The sequence below is a fragment of the Plecotus auritus genome (genome assembly GCF_963455305.1).
Source record: "Plecotus auritus genome assembly, chromosome: 10".
NCBI lineage: Eukaryota > Metazoa > Chordata > Mammalia > Chiroptera > Vespertilionidae > Plecotus > Plecotus auritus.
The window spans coordinates 7,724,055-7,742,456 of NC_137785.1; the positions used below are offsets into that span (position 1 = coordinate 7,724,055).

Here is an 18,402-nt window from a genome sequence, read left to right on the forward strand (position 1 = left end):
TAAAACCGTTTTGCACATGCGCCACACCTCAACAGTATCTGTCCGTGTTGTGTTCCCTGCAGCTCAGTCAAGTGGAAAATGTTTCTCAAGACGTGACCACAACTCTCACAGGGGTGGCTCTTCTGGGAAGACAAGGCTAACTTGGGATTCCTTGCCTGTGACACTCTTACAGAAACCTTCTGTTCCGTCGGGGCCTCAACATTCTTTGCTCCACAGCAGCAACCTGAACAAAAGGAAACACTGGTGAGGTACATGCTGATGTTATGGAATCAGAATACCTTCACCACAAATGTTTATCGGTTATGACTAGGCATGATTCCATAGAGAGATTTTTAAGAGGAGTGAAGTAGACTCTGAGGAAATTGCTGTTAAAGTATATAACGTGGCCAGTCAATGATGAAAATCTCACCAACGGAGGGACAGAAGCACAGGATGGGATACAAGGAAGAGAGGAAGGCTCTACACATTGTTCCTTCACAAAGGCTTTTTTGAGGACCTTACATGCTGGCCATGTGAGTCTGTGTAGAATCATTTAAAGGTGCTCAAAGCCATAAAAATTAATTGTATAAGAGCACATGAGGTTCAACGTCAATATAATAATACTTGTGCACTCCAAGTTGGTATAGGCACGGACCAATGTTGGTTTGCCATAAAGAGAGACCTGTGAAAGTGGCAAAGGTGCAAAGTCCAGAGAGGTTAAGGTTATCCTTCGGCTGGGAATCTGAATAGAAATGATCACTATTCAACCTGTGTAGTTGGCAAAGTATCAATAATAACCAAATACAAGCATAATTTGGTAAGGACTAGGCAACTGTAAGAAAACACTAATGAATAAAACGAGTTTTTAGTTATGAATATAACAAAGGCCAGACGTGAAAGACTCCTCAACGACCCTTCACAAAGGCAAGACCGCCTGTGGGTCCACTGTGTCATTCATAAAGTCACGTTTCTACTGTGATGCACAAATGATTCTTCCCCTTCAATCCCATTTGAGCCATTGCATGGGATAAATGATGTAAATCTTCAAAAAACAACAGAAAAGATGATGGCCAACACTGTGGTAGAACAACAAAGGACAAATGACATCACAGGCAAAAGACCTATGTGAGTGACATCAGCAAATTGGCAAGATCAGAAATATGAGCATCTCTTGCCCTAACTGGTTTTGCTCAGTAGATAGAGCGTCAGCCTGTGGACTGAAAGGTCCCAGGGTTCGATTCCGGTCAAGGGCATGTACCTTGGTTGCGGGCACATCCCCAGTAGGAGGTGTGCAGGAGGCAGCTGATCGATGTTTCTCTCTCATCGATGTTTCTGGCTCTCTATCCCTCTCCCTTCCTCTCTGTAAAATATCAATAAAATATATTTAAAAAAAAAAAAAAAGAATAAATAAATAGCCCTGGCCTGAGTGGCTAAGTCCAGAGAGTGCCTGCCTGTACACTGGAAGGTCACAGGTTTGATTCCCAGTAAAGAGCAGGTACCTGGATTTCGGGTCTGAAGCCCCCTCTTAGTGGGGGCACCTGTGGGAGGCAACCAGTTGTTGTTTCTCCCTCCCTCTCTCTCTCTATCTCTTTTTCTCTCTCTCTCTCCCTAAGAAAAAAAATCAATAGAAAAAAATATTGTCACTCTTCAGATGAAGATAAAAGAATAAGGAATGAAATTCAGAAAAGTTATGGGAGAGGAGATCCAAGATGGCGGTGTAGGAAAGGCCTATACTTGCTGCCTCCCACAACCACATCAAAATTACAGCTAAAATACAGAACAACCATCAGCCAGACCTCTGCAAAACTGGCTGAAAGAAGTGTTATGACTAGAGAAGTAAAGAAGACAGCACACTGAGACCAGTAGGAGGTGCGGAGGCACAGAAGGTGCTGGTCCTGTAGCCATGTGGGAGACTTTTTTAATTGGGTGGGAGGTCGTCTCTGCAGAGGTCACCTGGAGAACCAAGGTGTACCAATCCCACAGAAGATGCCCAGCCCAGGGTCCCAGAGCTGGGGGAAGAAGTCCCTACTGGCAGTAAGAACTAAGGGCTCTAAAAACCAGTGCATATTGGGGCTCATGACACAGAGGCTGCAGGAGATCCAGCTGCTCCTTTTACAATGTCAGCACCACAAACTGAATTTAAACGCTCCTGCTTCGAGGATCCAAGATGGCGGCATAGGTAAACACCTAAACTGCTGCCTCGCACAACAATTTCAAAACTACAACTAAAAGACAAAACGTCTATTACCCAGAACCACGGGAAAGCTGGCCCAGTGGAAGTTCTACAACTAGAAGGAAAGAGAAAAGAGCATTGAGACGTGCACAAGCGCTGAAGAGCTGAGGTACGGGGGCGCGCGAACCGGGCTGGCGAGGGGCGACTGGGAGCGCTGCTTTTTTCAACCCGAAGGGAGACAAGCTCCCTATTAATCTGAACTCCAGTTTCTGGGGAGACGCGGTGGACCCAAACTCCTACGGGGAGAAGCTGAACTGTCTGCCATCGGGTCGGAAAGCGAGGGTGCCTTGCTTGCAGGTCTGCGCGCAGGAATAATTGTTTACTGTGCTGGGGTGCAGGACGCGGGGACGCGGTCGGAGACACAGAGATGGCTAACTGGCAGCCATCACTGTTTGCCACGCCCTAGCCTAGTGACGCCCTGAGACCCCGCCCCACACAATCTACAAACCCACCCAAGATCCAAGCAGCGGCTTTAGCATATGAATGGCCTACCCTATTGCAGGTTAACCTAGCAAACTTGCAGCCCGGTCAGACAGCTCCAAAACCTCCAAACCCCAAGCAAAGAGGAGAAAACTGTAGTTCTCGCTGTAGCTCCTGCTGAGTGGCCTCAGACAGTAGCTGACCTGCACCCCATTGGAGATCCAGAAGCCAGTGTACCTAGTGGTCAGTGTGAGACACCAGATTTCAACTCCTCACATCCATAAGTGACACATTCAAGAGGCAGACTCAGTGAGCACCAAAGCCCCACAGAAACAAGTCCTGCACCATAAGCGTGTCTCCAGCGCAGCAGTTCTTCCATTATAGACACAGCGGGTCCACACAGCCTACTGGCCTGGAGGTCAATTCCTCCCAGTGTACCAAAAGCAATCAAGGCTTAACTACACCAAGACTTTGCACTCAGCCCACAAAGGGGTGTACCAAGAGTGTCCACCTCAGGTGATTGGGGAGGCTGAGCTACTGGCCCCTATAGGTCACCTACCACACAAAGCCACTCCATCAACACAGGGAAGCAGCAAAATGCGGAGACAAAGAGCCAGGTCACGAATGAAAGAAATGGAGTAAAGCAAACTACTGGACGACATAAAGTTCAGAACCACATTTATAAGGTTACTCAAGAATCTTCTAAAAACTGCTGAGAAACTTAGTGAGACCTTTAAGGGTCTTAATGAGAATGCCAAAAAAATGGAAAAGGACCAGTCAGAAATTAAGCATACCCTGTCTGAAATAAAGAATATACAGAAACTCAACTGTAGATCAACGTACCCCAAGAATCAAACCAAAGATCTGAAATATGAGGAAACAAAAAACACCCAACCAGAAAAACAAAAAGAAAACAGAATCCAAAAATATGAAGATTAGTGTAAGGAGCCTCTGGGAAAAATTTAAGGGTACCAATGTCCGAATTTTTGGGGTGCCAGAAGAAGAGAGAGAGCAAAATATTGAAAACCTATTAGAAGGAATAATGACAGAAAAGTTTCCCTACCTGGTGAAAGAAATAGACTGACAAGTTCAGGAAGCGCACAGAACCCCATACAAGAGGAATCCAAAGAGGATCACAACAAGACACATCATAATTAAAATGCCAAGGGCAGAGAAACCAAGATGGCGGCATAGGTAAACACCTAAACTGCTGCCTCGCACAACAATTTCAAAACTACAACTAAAAGACAGAACGGACACCATCCAGAACCACAGGAAAGTAGGCTGAGTGAAAATTCTACAACTAGAAGGAAGGAGAAAAGCTCACAGAGAATTGGAGGTACGGCAAAGGGGCTTTGTGCGCGCAGAGAGGAAGGGCGGCTGAGAGCTTGGCTGACTTCCTCTGGCGGAAGGGGGAAGGAAGCCTCGGACCGGGAGCTGGGAAAGGCAGAAGTCTGAAGGCGCACACGGGCCAGTGCGCACAAAGGCTGCGGAGGTAGCCATAGGCTTTCCCTAGTGAAAGGGAGTCAGAGGATCCTGACTGAGCCCCAGTTCTGACTGCAGTGAAACCCGGTTCCAGGCGAGCCCCTGGGGACCCACGCTCTTGTAGGGGGAGTCTGGACTCTCGGGCGGAGACTCAGGAGCCGGGGAAGGCGGAGGACTGAAAGTGCGCACACGCGCCGCGCCGGTGCGCACAAAGGCTGCGGGGGTTGCCACAGGCTTTCCCTAATGGAGGGGAGTCAGAGGATTCTGACTGCACCGAGCCCCAGTTCTGACTGCAGTGAACCCCAGTTCCAGGCGAGCCCCTGGGGACCCACGCTCTTGTGGGGGGAGTCTGGACTCTCAGGCGGAGACTCGAGCTGGGGAAGGCGGAGGACTGAAAGCGCACATGCGCGCAGGGGCGGGGCTGACAGGAAGCCAAGACTGAGACTCCACCCCATCCAAGCTGAGCACAGAGGCTATTGCAATTTGGCAAGTCTAATCCTATAAGGCTGTCTCCAGCACCAGGCTTCTCCCAGCATAGACACAGCTGATCCTTACAGCCAACTGGCCCGGAGGTCAATTCTTCCCAGTGATACCAACAACAATAAAGACTTAATTACAACAAGGCTGTACACACAGTCCACAAAGGGGTGCACCAAGAGTGTCCACCTCAGGTTAACTGGGGAAGCAGACCCACTGGGCCATATTGGAAACCTAGCACAAATATCTACCTTACCAACTCAGGGATTCAGTGAAAATGCGGGGTCAAAGAATCAGATCACAAACGAAAGAAATGGAGGAAAACAAACGACTGGATATAGAATTCAAAACCACCGTTATAAGACTTTTTAAGAATATCCTAGAAAAGGCCGATAAATATAACGAGACCCTCGAAGATATGAAAAAGGACCAACTAGAAATTAAACATACACTGACTGAAATAAAAAATATTATACAGAGACCCAGAAACAGAATAGAGGAACACAAGAATCAAGTCAAAGAATTGAAATACAAAGAAGCAAAAAACACTCAACCGAAAAAGCAAAAAGCAAAAAAAAAAATCCAAAAAGTTGAAGATAATGTAAGAAGACTCTGGGACAACTTCAAGCGTACCAACATCAGAATTATGGGGGTGCCAGAAGAAGAGAGAGAGCAAGATACTGAAAACCTATTTGAAGAAATAATGACCGAAAACTTCCCCCACCTGGTGAAAGAAATAGACTTACAAGTCCAGGAAGCCCACAGAACCCCAAACAAAAGGAATCCAAAGAGGACCACACCAAGACACATCATAATTAAAATGCCAAGAGCAAAAGACAAAGAGAGAATATTAAAAGCAGCAAGAGAAAAACAGTTAATTACCTACAAGGGAGCACCCATACGACTGTCAGCTGACTTCTCAACAGAAACTATGCAGGCCAGACGGGAGTGGCAAGAAATTTTCAATGTGATGAATAGCAAGAACCTACAACCAAGATTACTCTACCCAGCAAAGCTATCATTCAGAATTGAAGGGCAGATAAAGAGCTTCACAGATAAGAAAAAGCTGAAGGAGTTCATCACCACCAAACCAGTACTATATGAAATGCTGAAAGGTATTCTTAAAGAAGAGGAAGAAGAAAAAAGTAAAGAGAAAAAATTATGAACAACAAATACATATCTATCAACAAGCCAACCTAAAAATCAAGTGAATTAAAAACCTGAGGAGGAGAATAATCTGGTGAATATAATAGAATCAGGGGCATAGAAAGGGAGTGGGCTGATAATTCTCAGGGGGAAAGGGGTATGGGGGGGTTCATGAAGAGAATGGACAAAAATCATACACCTATGGATGAGGACAGTGGGGGGGAGGTAAGGGCAGAAGGTGGGGTGGGAAAGGAGTGGAGGGGAGCTATGGGGGGAAAAAGGAGAAATAATTGTAATAATCTGAATAAAGATTTATTTAAAAAAATAAATAAATAAAAAAAAAAAATAAAATGCCAAGGGCAAAAGACAAAGAGAGAATCTTGAAAGCAGCAAGAGAAAAACGGTTAGTTACCTACAAGGGAGTACCCATACGACTGTCAGCTGATTTCTCGGCAGAAACTATGCAGGCCAGAAGGGAGTGGCAAGAAATATTCAAAGTGATGAACAGCAAGAACCTACAACCAAGATTACTCTACCGAGCAAAGTTATCAGAGTTGAAGGTCAGATAAAGAGCTTCACAGACAAGAAAAAGCTAAAGGAGTTCATCACCACCAAACCAGGATTACATGAAATGCTGAAGGGTATTCTTTAAGAAGAGGAAGAAGAAGAAAAAAGTAAAGATAAAAATTATGAACAACAAAATGACATCAAATACATACCAACCAACAAGTGAATCTAAAAATCAAGTGAATAAAAAATCTGAAGAACAGAATGGACTGGTGAATATAATAGAATCAGGGACATAGAAAGGGAGTGGACTGACAGTTCTCAGGGGGAAGGGGGTGTGAGGGGTTCGGGAAGATACTGGACAAAAATCTTACACCTATGGATGAAGACAGTGGCAGGGGGGTAAGGGCATGGGGTGGGGTGGGGTGGGGTAGGGAATAAGGTGGATGGGAGCTATGGGGGGGAAAAAAAAGAGGAACAAGAGGAACACCTGTAATAATCTGAACAATAAAGATTTATTAAATAAATAAATAAATAAATAAATAAATAAATAAATAAATAAATAAATAAAATTTTAAAAAATAAAAGCTCCTGCTTCCTCTGAGCTACACTGCTGGGCGAGCCTTGGAAGGGCGACCCAGACAATTATGAAGAGAAATTGGATGGCATCAAGGCAGGAACTAGAGGGCGGCTTTCTACCAGATGGAAGTGATCACAGCAGTCATTACAACTATTCTGGGACATTCTGGGTCGCAGGGCTGACTGGCAGCCATTTCTGTTTCCTCCGCCCTGGTGATTCCCTCAGACCTTACCCCACCCACTTTACAGGCCACCCAAGCTGTGTGCTGCAGCTTTTGTATATGAATGACCTCTCCCTGCTCAGGCTAAAATCTGTCAAACAAGTTGCAGTTGGGTCAGGAAGTGCAAAAACTATCAATAAAATCCAAGACCTGGCACCAGCACTAGCCTTCCTTGCTTCACAGCTGGGCCTTGTCGGGGCACTTCCAAACCCAAGACAAAGAGGAGATTCTGCAGATCTCTCTGTAGATCCTGCTGGGTGGCCCCAGGCAGGGGCTGATGTTACACCTCCCTGGAGACCCACGAGCCAGTGTACCCAGTGGTCAGTGTCATACCATACCAGCGTACAACTCTTCACACCCATAAGCAACACACTCAAGGGGCAGACTCACTGAGCACCAAAGCCCCAGTGAAGCAAGTCCTGCTCCAGAGGGGTGTCTCCTGCACAGCAGTTCTCCCACAGTAGTCACAGTGGTCCCCATAGATGCTAAAATCCTCAACAAAATTCTAGCAAATCGGATCCAGCATTACATTAGAAAGATCATACACCATGACCAAGTCAGATTTATTCTGGGGATGCATGGATGGTATAATATCCATAAATCAATAAACATGATACATCACATAAACAAACCAAAAGAAAAATTATATAATCATATCCACTGATAAAGAAAGAGCATTTGACAAAATCCAACACCCTTTCTTGATAAAAACTCTTAGCAAAGTGGGAGTACAGGGATCATATCTCAACATAAACAAAGCCTTATATGATAAACCTACAGCCAACACCATACTCAGTGGGCAAAAACTAAACCCATTTCCCCTAAGAACAGGAACAAGACAGGAATGCCCACTTTCACCTCTCCTGCTCGACACAGTATTGGAAGTGCTAGCCATAGCAATCAGACAAGAAGAAATGAAAGGCATCCAAATTGGAAAAGAAGTAAAGCTGTCATTATTTGCAGATGACATGATATTGTACATAGAAAACCCGAAAGACTCCATCAAAAAACTACTAGATTTAATGAATTCAGCAATGTAGCAGGATACAAAATTAACACCAAGAAATCCATGGCTTTTTTATACACCAATAAGGAACTTACAGAAAGAGAAACAAACAAACAAAAACAATCCCATTGACCCGAGCAACAAAACAATCAGCATACCTAGGAATAAACTTAACTACGCAGGTAAGAGCTGTATATATGGAAAATATACGACGTAGAAAAAAGAGGTAGAGGAAGACATAAACAAATGGAAGAATATACCGTGTTCATGGATTGTTAGACTCAACATCATTAAAATGTCCCAACTACCTAAAGCAATAGATTTAATGCAATCCCCATTAAAATACCAACGTCATATTTCACAGACCTAGAACGAACTCTCCAAAAATGGACCTTGAAAAAAATGACCCTGAACCACAGATACCTAGAGAAAGAAGAACAAAGTTGGAGGGATCACAATATCAGATATCAAGCTATATTACAAAGCCACTGTTCTCAAAATTGCCTGGTACTGGCACAACAGCAGACAGAACAGAACAGAAAACCCAGAAACCAACCCAAGCCATTATTCGCAATTAATATCTGACAAAGGATGCAAGAGCATACAATAGAGACAAGATAGTCTCTTCAGCTCTAACAGGTATGGCTCAGTTGATGCAGCGTCGGCCTGCAGACGCAAGGGTCCCAGGTTCGATTCCGGTCAAGGACATATGCTCGGGTTGTGGGCTCGATCCCCAGTAGTGGTGTGCAGGAGGCTGCCAATGAGTGATTGTCTCTCATCATTGATGTTTCTATCTCTCTCTCCCTCTCCCTTCATCTATTAAATCAATAAAAATAAAAAAATAAACCAGACCACTAACTTACACCATACACAAAAATAAACTCAAAATGGATTAAGGACTTAAATGTAAGATGGGAAACCATAAACATCTTAGAAGAATCCACAAGTAAAAAAATATCAGATATATACTGTAGCAATATCTTTACAGATACAGCTCCTAGGGCAATGAAAACTAAAGAGAAAATAAACAAATGGGGCTACGTCAAAATAAAAAGCTTCTGCACAGCAAAAGAAACCATCACAAAACAATAAGAAAGCCCACTGCATGGGAGAACGTATTTGCCAATATTATATCTGATAAGGGCCTAATCTTCAAAATTTACAGGGAACTCATACATCTTAAGAACATGAGATAAACTATGCAATCAAAAAATGGGTAAAGGACTTAAACAGACACTTTTCAAAAGTGGAAATACAGAAGGCCAGGAGTCATATGAAATATGCTCAAAGTCCCTAATCATCTAAGACAATGGTTCTCAACCTTCCTAATGCCTGACCCTTAATACAGGTCCTCATGTTTTGGTGACCCCCAACCATAATATTATTTTCGTTGCTACTTCATAACTGTAATTTTGTTACTGTTATGAATCGTAATGTAAATATCTGATATGCAGGATGTCTTGGGCGAACCCCGTGAAAGGGTCGTTCAACCCCAAAGGGGTCGTGACCCACAGGTTGAGAACCTCTGATCTAGACAGTGTAGGAATATTCCTACCTAAACCCCTTTTCAGACATGGTCAGTTATATTTTGCTTCCTCTCGAGTTCGAAGAGCCTGTGACATTAAAGTTGTAAATACTTTATCACAAAGGAAATTAGTCAAGCACTCTGAAAAGTGTTTTTACTCTTAATGTGGTATACAGGGAGATATTAGAATAAGTTTAATCAATTATTAGTCATTGTTTTCATCAATGTTGTATTTATATCATGGTTTTATATGTCTTTGTTGTTATATCATGTTGTAATTTTTTACTTATTAATCAATTTATATATTATTTTCATAAACATTTTGCTAATTTTCATTCCTCTCTGACATTTCTATTATAGAGAAGGAGCCAATAGTGATATTAAAATATTTCTTCTGCCAAAACCGGTTTGGCTCAGTGGATAGAGCGTCAGCCTGCGGACTGAAAGGTCCCAGGTTCGATTCCGGTCAAGGGCACGTAACTTGGTTGCGGGCACATCCCCAGTAGGAGGTGTGCAAGAGGCAGCTGATCGATGTTTCTCTCTCATTGGTGTTTCTAACTCTCTATCCCTCTTCCTTCCTCTCTGTAAAAAATCAATAAAAAATATTTTAAAAAATAAATAAATAAAAATATTTCTTCTAATTAATTCCCTTTCAATGTGCATGAATCTGAGCAATAGACCACTGATTTGTAAATAAAACAAAAATTCAATATTTGGGAGAAAACCAAGATGGCGGCATAAACACCTATACTGCTGCCTCGCACAACAATTTCAAAACTGTTTCTCTCTCATTGATGTTTCTAACTCTCTATCCCTCTCTCTTCCACTCTGTAAAAAACTCAATTGAAAAAAATATTAAAAACAACAACAACACACACAATAGCAAATAAATAAATATGGTTAAAAATAGGAATATAGCCCTGGCTGGTTTGGCCCAGGGGTTGAGCATCTATGCGTGAACAGAGCGGACATCGTCCAGAACCACCAGAAAGCTGGCTGAGTGGAAGTTCTACAACTAGAAGGAAAGAGAAAAGGATTCAGAGGAGCTGTGGAGGACAGATGTTCGGAGACCAGAGTGCGGGGAAAGGGCAGGCAGATGAATACGCAGCTAGCTTACTCAAACAGGAGGGAGGCTCCCCTCTGCTCTGAACTCCAGTTTCAGGAGAGATTCGGGGAACCCAGTCGCATACGGGGTGAAACTGGACTGTCAGGAAAAAGCACACTGAGACTCAGGAGAACTCTGGAAGGCAGAGGTGCAGAGGCGCGGCACGGAGAGGGCGAGCAGCAAGCGCGCGGGCAGCAAGCGCGCGGATAGCTCTCTCATTTGGGAGGGAAACAAAACCTCCTGACTGCACTGAAATCCAGTTCTGGGTGAGACTTTGGGTACCCAGACTCATTCGGGGAGAAACTGGACTGTCTGGCAGCAGGCGAAACTAGAGGGCAGCCTTCTCTCACAGATGCTTGCAGACATTGCAGCGGAACACTGAGACACAGGGGCCTCTTAGGGCGGGGCTGATGGGGAAACCAAGGCTGTCTGCTCCACCCTGAGACTCCACCCCATCCAAGCTGAGCACAGAAGCTCTCCCAGCGGTGACACAGCTGATCCTCACAGCCAATTGGCCTGGAGGTCAACTTCCCCCAGTGATACTAATAACAATCTAGAGACTTACCTACAACAAGACTGCACACACAGCCCACAAAGGGGCACACCAAGAGTGTCCACCTCAGGTAACTGGGGAGGCTGAGCCACTGGGCCCTATAGGACACCTAGCACACAAAGCCACTCAATCAACTCAGAGAAGCAGCTAAAATTCGGAGACAAAGAGCCAGGTCACAAATGAAGGAAATGAAGGAAAGTAAATGACTGGATATAGAGTTCAAAAACCACGGTTATAAGGTTTTTCAAGAATTTCCTAGAAAACGCCGATAAATTTCACGAGACCCTCGAGGATATGAAAAAGGATCAACTAGAAATTAAGCATACACTGACTGAAATAAAAAATATTATACAGAGACCTAAAAACAGACTAGAGGATTGCAAGAATCAAGTCAAAGATTTGAAATACAAAGAAGCAAAAAACACTCCTCCGGAAAAGCAAAAGGAAAAAAGAATAAAAAAATATGAAGATAGTGAAAAGAGCCTCTGAGACAACTTCAAGCTTCAATATCAGAATTATGGGGGTCCCAGAAGAGGAGAGAGAGCAAGATACTGAAAACCTATTGGAAGAAATAATGACAGAAAACTTCCCCAACCTGGTGAAAGAAATAGACTTACAAGTCCAGGAAGCGCACAGAACCCCAAACAAAAGGAATCCAAAGAGGACCACACCAAGACACAACATAATTAAAATGCCAAGAGCAAAAGACAAAGAGAGAATATTAAAAGCAGCAAGAGAAAAACAGTTAGTTACCATACGACTGTCAGCTGATTTCTCAACAGAAACTATGCAGGCCAGACGGGAGTGGCAAGAAATATTCAAAGTGATGAACAGCAAGAAGCTACAACCAAGATTACTCTACCCAGCAAAGCTATCATTCAGAATTGAAGGTCAGATAAAGAGCTTCACAGATAAGAAAAAGCTAAGGGAATTCATCACCACCAAACCGGAAATATATGAAATGCTGAAAGGTATTCTTTAATAAGAGGAAGAGGAAGAAAAATATAAAGATAAAAATTATGAACAACAAATATGTATCTATCAACGAGTGAATCTAAAAACCAAGGAAATAAAAAAACTGAGGAACAGTATTAACTGGTGAATATAATAGAATCAGGAGTATAGAAAGGGAGTGGAAGGACAATTCTCGGGGGAAAAGGGGAGTGGGGGGTGTGGGAAAAGACTGGACAAAAATTGTACACCTAAGGATGAGGTCAGTGGGTGGGGGAGCGTAAGGGCAGAGGGTGAAGTGGGAACCGGGTGGAGGGGAGCTAAGGGGGGGGGGGGGGGAAAGAGGAAATACTGTAATAATATGAACAATAAAGATTCATTTTTTTAAAAAAATATGTGGAAAGCACAATTAAACATAAGCAAAGGGAGATGTATTTTATTATAAACTAGAAAAAGTATTCAAAACATCATCAATAGTGCCCAATCCGCATGGCTCAGTGGATAGTTCGGCCTGTGGACTGAAGGGTCTCAGGTTCAATTCCGGTCAAGGGCATGTACCTTAGATGCGGGCACATCCCCAGTAGGGGGTGTGCAAGAGGCAGCTGATCAATGTTTCTCTCTCACTGATGTTTCTAACTCTCTATCCCTCTCTCTTCCACTCTATAAAAAACTCAATTGAAAAAAATATTAAAAACAACAACAACACACACAATAGCAAATAAATAAATATGGTTAACAATAGGACTAAAGCCCTGGCTGGTTTGGCATAGGGGGTGAGCATCCATCCGTGACCCCAGTAGGTCACAGTTAGGTTCATAGTCAGGGTACATGGCCGGGTTGTAGGCTGGATCCCCAGTAGGAGGCATGCAGAAGATACCCAATCTATAATTCTCTCTCATCATTGATGTCTCTCTCTGTCTATCACTCCCCCACTCTTATTCTCTAAAATCAATTAAAAAATATTTACAAATAAAATAGGAATAGACACTACTTAAAAAAATACGTAGAAATGACCAACAAGAATAAGGAATATGCTCTTGCTCACTACTCAAATGGAATCCATTAGTCTCCCTGCCACACAACCACCCACAAACCCTCCCTACCAGTTCGGTACGGCAGGTGTTGTGATTAAAAGTATAGAAGGGAGCAATGGAATCAAACCAACCCTGCCAGGCACAGCAAAAACCCAGAAAACTGGACGAATCCAGCAACGTGTTCAGTCCACAGGTGAGGACAGAGCACCCCTGTAGGTGAGGGGGCATAGGAAATGCAAAGCCAAGTCCCAGGAACGAGCCAGAGTGAGTGTCTTACCCAGGGACGATACAAGTTCAAAGTTCTCCAGCATCACATTCAGGTACAGACGTCTCTGATTCTCATCAAGGAGGCTCCATTCCTCCCTGGAGAAGTACAGGGCAATGTCCTCAAAGGTCACGCCAACCTGTCAGAATTGAGGTAATTGAAACCATAGTTGAAATTTTGAGAACTAGCAATCCTACCTCTTACACATCTTCCTCACCCTCAACCTCCTCCAGGGCTCCCCAGTTTAGTGTGGACACCAGGTTCTAATGCTGTGCTGGCTGCTCTCTTACCACAGTCCCATTCGTCACTGTTGGGAAGAGGGACAGCAGAGAAACTCCATCTAAGCTCTGGGCCATGCCTGCAGGGCCCCAGCCTTCCTGCCAAGCAATATCACTGCAGTTTCCCAGTTCATGCCTCCAAGACAAAGCCAAGGGTTTATGCTTCATCCTAGAGTCCTCATACCAGCCCTGGCGGGTTTGACTCAGTGGACAGAGTTTTGGACTGTGGACTGAAGGATCCCGGGTTGGATTCTAATCAAGGACACATGCCCGGGTTGCAGACTCCATACCCAGTGCGGGCTTCCAGAGGCAGCCTATGGATGATTCTCTCATCAATAATGTTTCTCTCTCTCTCTTCTCTCTCCGCCTTTCCCTTCCTCTCTGAAATCAATTTTAAAAATATTTTTTTAAAGTCCCAATACCAGGTTTCCAGTACCATCAGCGCACTTCCTCCAGATGTGCACACCACTGTGTAATGTCTGACCTCATCACAACTTCAGACCCCAGGTTCATTGCCTCAGCTCTGCCACCTCCCTGCTCCACAGCACAGAACCTCTCTGGACTCACCCATGACCTTGGCATATGGCATCCAGAGAGTGCTTGAGAGGTTTCAGAAGGATCTAGCACAACCCGATTCCTGGTGGACCCCACAGCCTGGGGAGAGCAGGGCGGGCGGCTCTGAAATCCTCCCTGCCCGTCTCTGACCTTGGATTCAATACTCACCACCCACATCCGCAGGGAATTTCAGATACAAGTCACCCCTGTCCACTCTGCCCTGCACTTCCTGTGTCCTCAGAACTCACAATACTCCTCTCCCCTCCACCTTCCTCAGGGTCCTTGACGGGGACCTGAGCTGCAGGACGTGACAGGCGCCCTGACCCCAGGCTGCTGGGTGGAGCGGAAGGAGGCGGGGAGGGCAGGTGTGGCGGGGAGGGGGACGCGAACTCACCTCAGCTGAGCACCTGAGCGAGGCCATTCCCATAGGACGCTGTGCGCGGATCCAGGCCGGAGAGGCCGGGAAGGAGCAGGGGCGGTGGAAGGGGGAGGAAAGGGTCTCTGTTCCGTCACGGACGTGGGTAACCCCGGGGCGTCAGCGAATTTCACTCCCACGTGCGAGCTGAGCAGGCAAGGACTCGGGCCTTCTCCCTCCGAGGATCTGCCACCGCCGCCGCCGCCTGGAGCCTCCCACCCGGTACTGCGGTAGATTCTGGGTGAAGACCAATAGCCGCCCAGATTGCAGCGGAAGTCCCGCCCCTGATGGCGGGTGACGCAGGAGAAAGGCCTTTTCTGACCCTTAATTGGCTAAGCTGGCGGTATTCCTCACAAGGCCTTCTGGGTAATGTGGGTTCCAGAGTCCAAGATGGTGAAGGAAGGTTTCTCCATATCACTCCAAGGAAAACACCGCCATCTGCTGGTAGGGACACTGGGAAATGACCTTCCTCATGAAAGAGAAATCTTGAAAATGGCTAAAAAAGAGTTATTTTCCTGGTAAAGGGACTGGAGTCCTTTTTATGAAAACACATTATCTGTGAGACCAATGCAGCTCGTCATAATATAGAGTTAGGATGTGAGGCATATATTTGAAATAAAGAAATAACATGTATAATATAAACGTTAAATCGAATTCTGTTGTTTAATTTTTACTTGAACATCAATAAAGATAAATACGCTTTTGAAACAGTGGCAGACTTGAATTCTGGCAAAGTAACTGGTGTTTTTGTTAATATGAAGATGCCACTGTAATTATCATAGCGAAAGATAATTCGTCCCTTATGGACATATTAAAGATGTCAGCCGAGTTCATGTTTCAGTCATTCTCAATGAGATGAGATTGCACAAATATTCACAAATGAAATGAAATACATATTCATACTGAAAGATGACCTATGTATATATAGCTCCAAAACTTTAAAACCACATGAAATATTATAAATAACAAATAATGATGGGTATGCATATGTGCAGTGAATTTTAAAAATTCACAATTCTGTAAGAACCTTGTACTACATAAAATAAGGACCAATTCTGCCTGGTGTGGCTTACTGTACAAGCATCAACCTATGAAAGAGGAGGTCAGGGTTTGATTTCTGTTTTGGGTAGAGAAGCTTGAGGGGTGGGTTTGATCCCCAGTGGGGAGTATGCAGGAGGCCGCTGATCAATGATTCTGTCTCATCATTGATGTTTCTATCACTCTCTCCCTCTCTGAAATCAATAAATATCTACTTTTTAAAATTCAGAGCAAAAAAACACAGTGAAGTATACACCCAATTGGAAAATGTCCTAAAGCATTAAAACTAAGTAATGGCCCTAACCGGTTTGGCTCATTGGATAGAGCGCCGGCCTGCGGACTAAAGGGTCCCGGGTTCGATTCCGGCCAAGGGCATGTACCTGGGTTGCGGGCACATCCCCAGTGGGAGATGTGCAGGAGGCAGCTGATCGATGATTCTCTCTCATCGATGTTTCTAACTCTCTATCCCTCTCTCTTCCTCTCTGTAAAAAATCAATAAAATATATTTTTAAAAAAAAACTAAGTAATGTAGCAGAGGAGTTGAAAAAAATCGAAAACAGCCTAGGAATGGAAATAATTTCTAAATGAAACTAACCTCCAGCACACTGAAACTGGCAGAATGATCACAGAAGTGGTCTGACACTCTCAGCAAAGTTCTGACAGGGGGCACTAGCTGGTTTTCCTCAGTGGATAGAGCATCTCCCTGGAGATTGAACGATCCCGGGTTTGATTTGATCCAAGGGCACATGGCTGCATTCTGGGCTGCATTCCCAGGAGGGGGAGTGCAGGACACAGCCCATGCATGAGTCTCTCTCATCATTGATGTGAATATTTCTCACTTCGTCTATGAAATCAATAAAAACAAATAATACATAAAAAATGTAAAAGTCAATAGAAAAAATATCCTCATGCGAGGATTAATAAAAACGAACAAAAAGAACAACAACAAAACTTCTGGCTTGGAAACCCTGTACAGTGCTCTCTTGTCCATAAAACATCTTCATGATAAAATCAAATCTCCTTCTCACCTCCTTTCAATGTGGGCTTTAACATTCTTACATCCAATGCTAGTCATTCCTGAGTGCTGCTCATTTCATATCTACACAGCCCCGTCACCCAATGATTCACTATCACATAGAATATTTTCTTTTTCAATGAATTGCTCCTCCTTCCATAAAGCCTTTGAACAAGCCTTGTTGGGAACACGTGTCTTTATGCACTGCTGTGCAACACGGGCCAGTTCAGCCTCAGAAGCACATGGGATCCTTAGTAAATGATGGTTGAAGCCATGAAACATCATGCTGTAGCTTTGCTTCCACAGTTCTACATTTTTCTGCTCACACCGTATTATATTTTCTCAGCTCACTATTTTTCCTCAAGTTGTCATGAATGAAGAGGCCTCACATTTATAGGAAAAAGAATTTCATGGTAGCCAATGTTTCAGCATAGCCATATCTAAAGTTAATTCTCTCACCTCTTGGGAATCAGTGTCTTTAATTTACCACCTATTGAGACCTACCTGTTGTCAACTTCAAAGAGCCTTTTGTCTTCTAGGTATATAAATGCTGTTCATTGTATAACTCAATAATGCCTTTCTATAGTTTGCTCTAGCAATATTCTCTTCCATAAATAATGTTCATTCTGCATGCAGACACTGAAACTGCATTAAAAGGTGAAATAATTATTTCCAAGCAAGGTTGTGAGACCCTAGGGTCCAAAACCTTTATCTCAGGTGCAGATGCCCACTTTCCAAACCTTGAATGGTGCCAGCATGGTAGGCATCTATACAACAAATATTTCGGCTCAAAGGATGGAGCCTTGGCTTGTGGACTGAGGGGTCAAGGCTTTCATTCTGGTCAAGGGCCTGTACCTCATTGGGGGCTCAATACCCAGCCAGGTCAGGGCATGTGTGGGAGGCCACCAAATCATTTGTCTCTCCCACACAGATGTTTCTCCCTCTCTCTGTGTGTCTCTCCACCTCCCTTTCACCCTGTAAAAATCAATGGAAAAATCACTGAGGTTGAGGGTTAACAAAAAAATAAATAAAAAAAGAAAATTTATTTTGTAAACTTATTTTCAAGGTACATGTCATATTCCTGGGGAAAATATACAATATCCCAGAAAATAAAATAAGAAATGTCATGGAAAGTATGTAGGGGGGACAGAACGCAAATGCACGAGCGTGATGGGATAAATTCTGGGGAACAACAAAACATGGTCTCACTCCATCTATTTGCTTTACAAGTGCCTAATATATCACCTTCCTGTTTCATCTGGACCTGTCTGGAGGATCAGATGTTTTAACAAAGATACAGACAGCAAATGCACATCTGTGATAAAATTCACCTTAAGTTCCTAGAAAAAAAAATACAATAAAAAAAGGAAGGGAGGAAGCGTGACAAAGTTAGCAAAAAAAAAAAAAAAGTTTAAACAAAGAATGATTGACCAAATAAAATACTATATGGGATGTGGACAATGTGAAACCCTCACATACTGCTAGTATAATGCAAAAATGCACAATCAATTTATATTCATTTTTCAAGAATATTGTACTGATTTTCACAGAAAGAATTAGAGAGTGGGAAAGAAACATGTATGTGAGAGTGCAACCTCAGCCAGCAGCCATGTGC

The 18,402-nt window shown here is 43.8% G+C and overlaps 1 protein-coding gene across 1 annotated transcript in view; it reads right to left on the reverse strand.

Moving 5' to 3' along the window:
• Window positions 1–18,402, reverse strand: part of LOC308235336 (uncharacterized protein) — a gene marked incomplete at its 5' end in the record, with an annotated part of 151,511 nt that overhangs the window by 24,301 nt on the left and 108,808 nt on the right. The window lies entirely within an intron of this gene.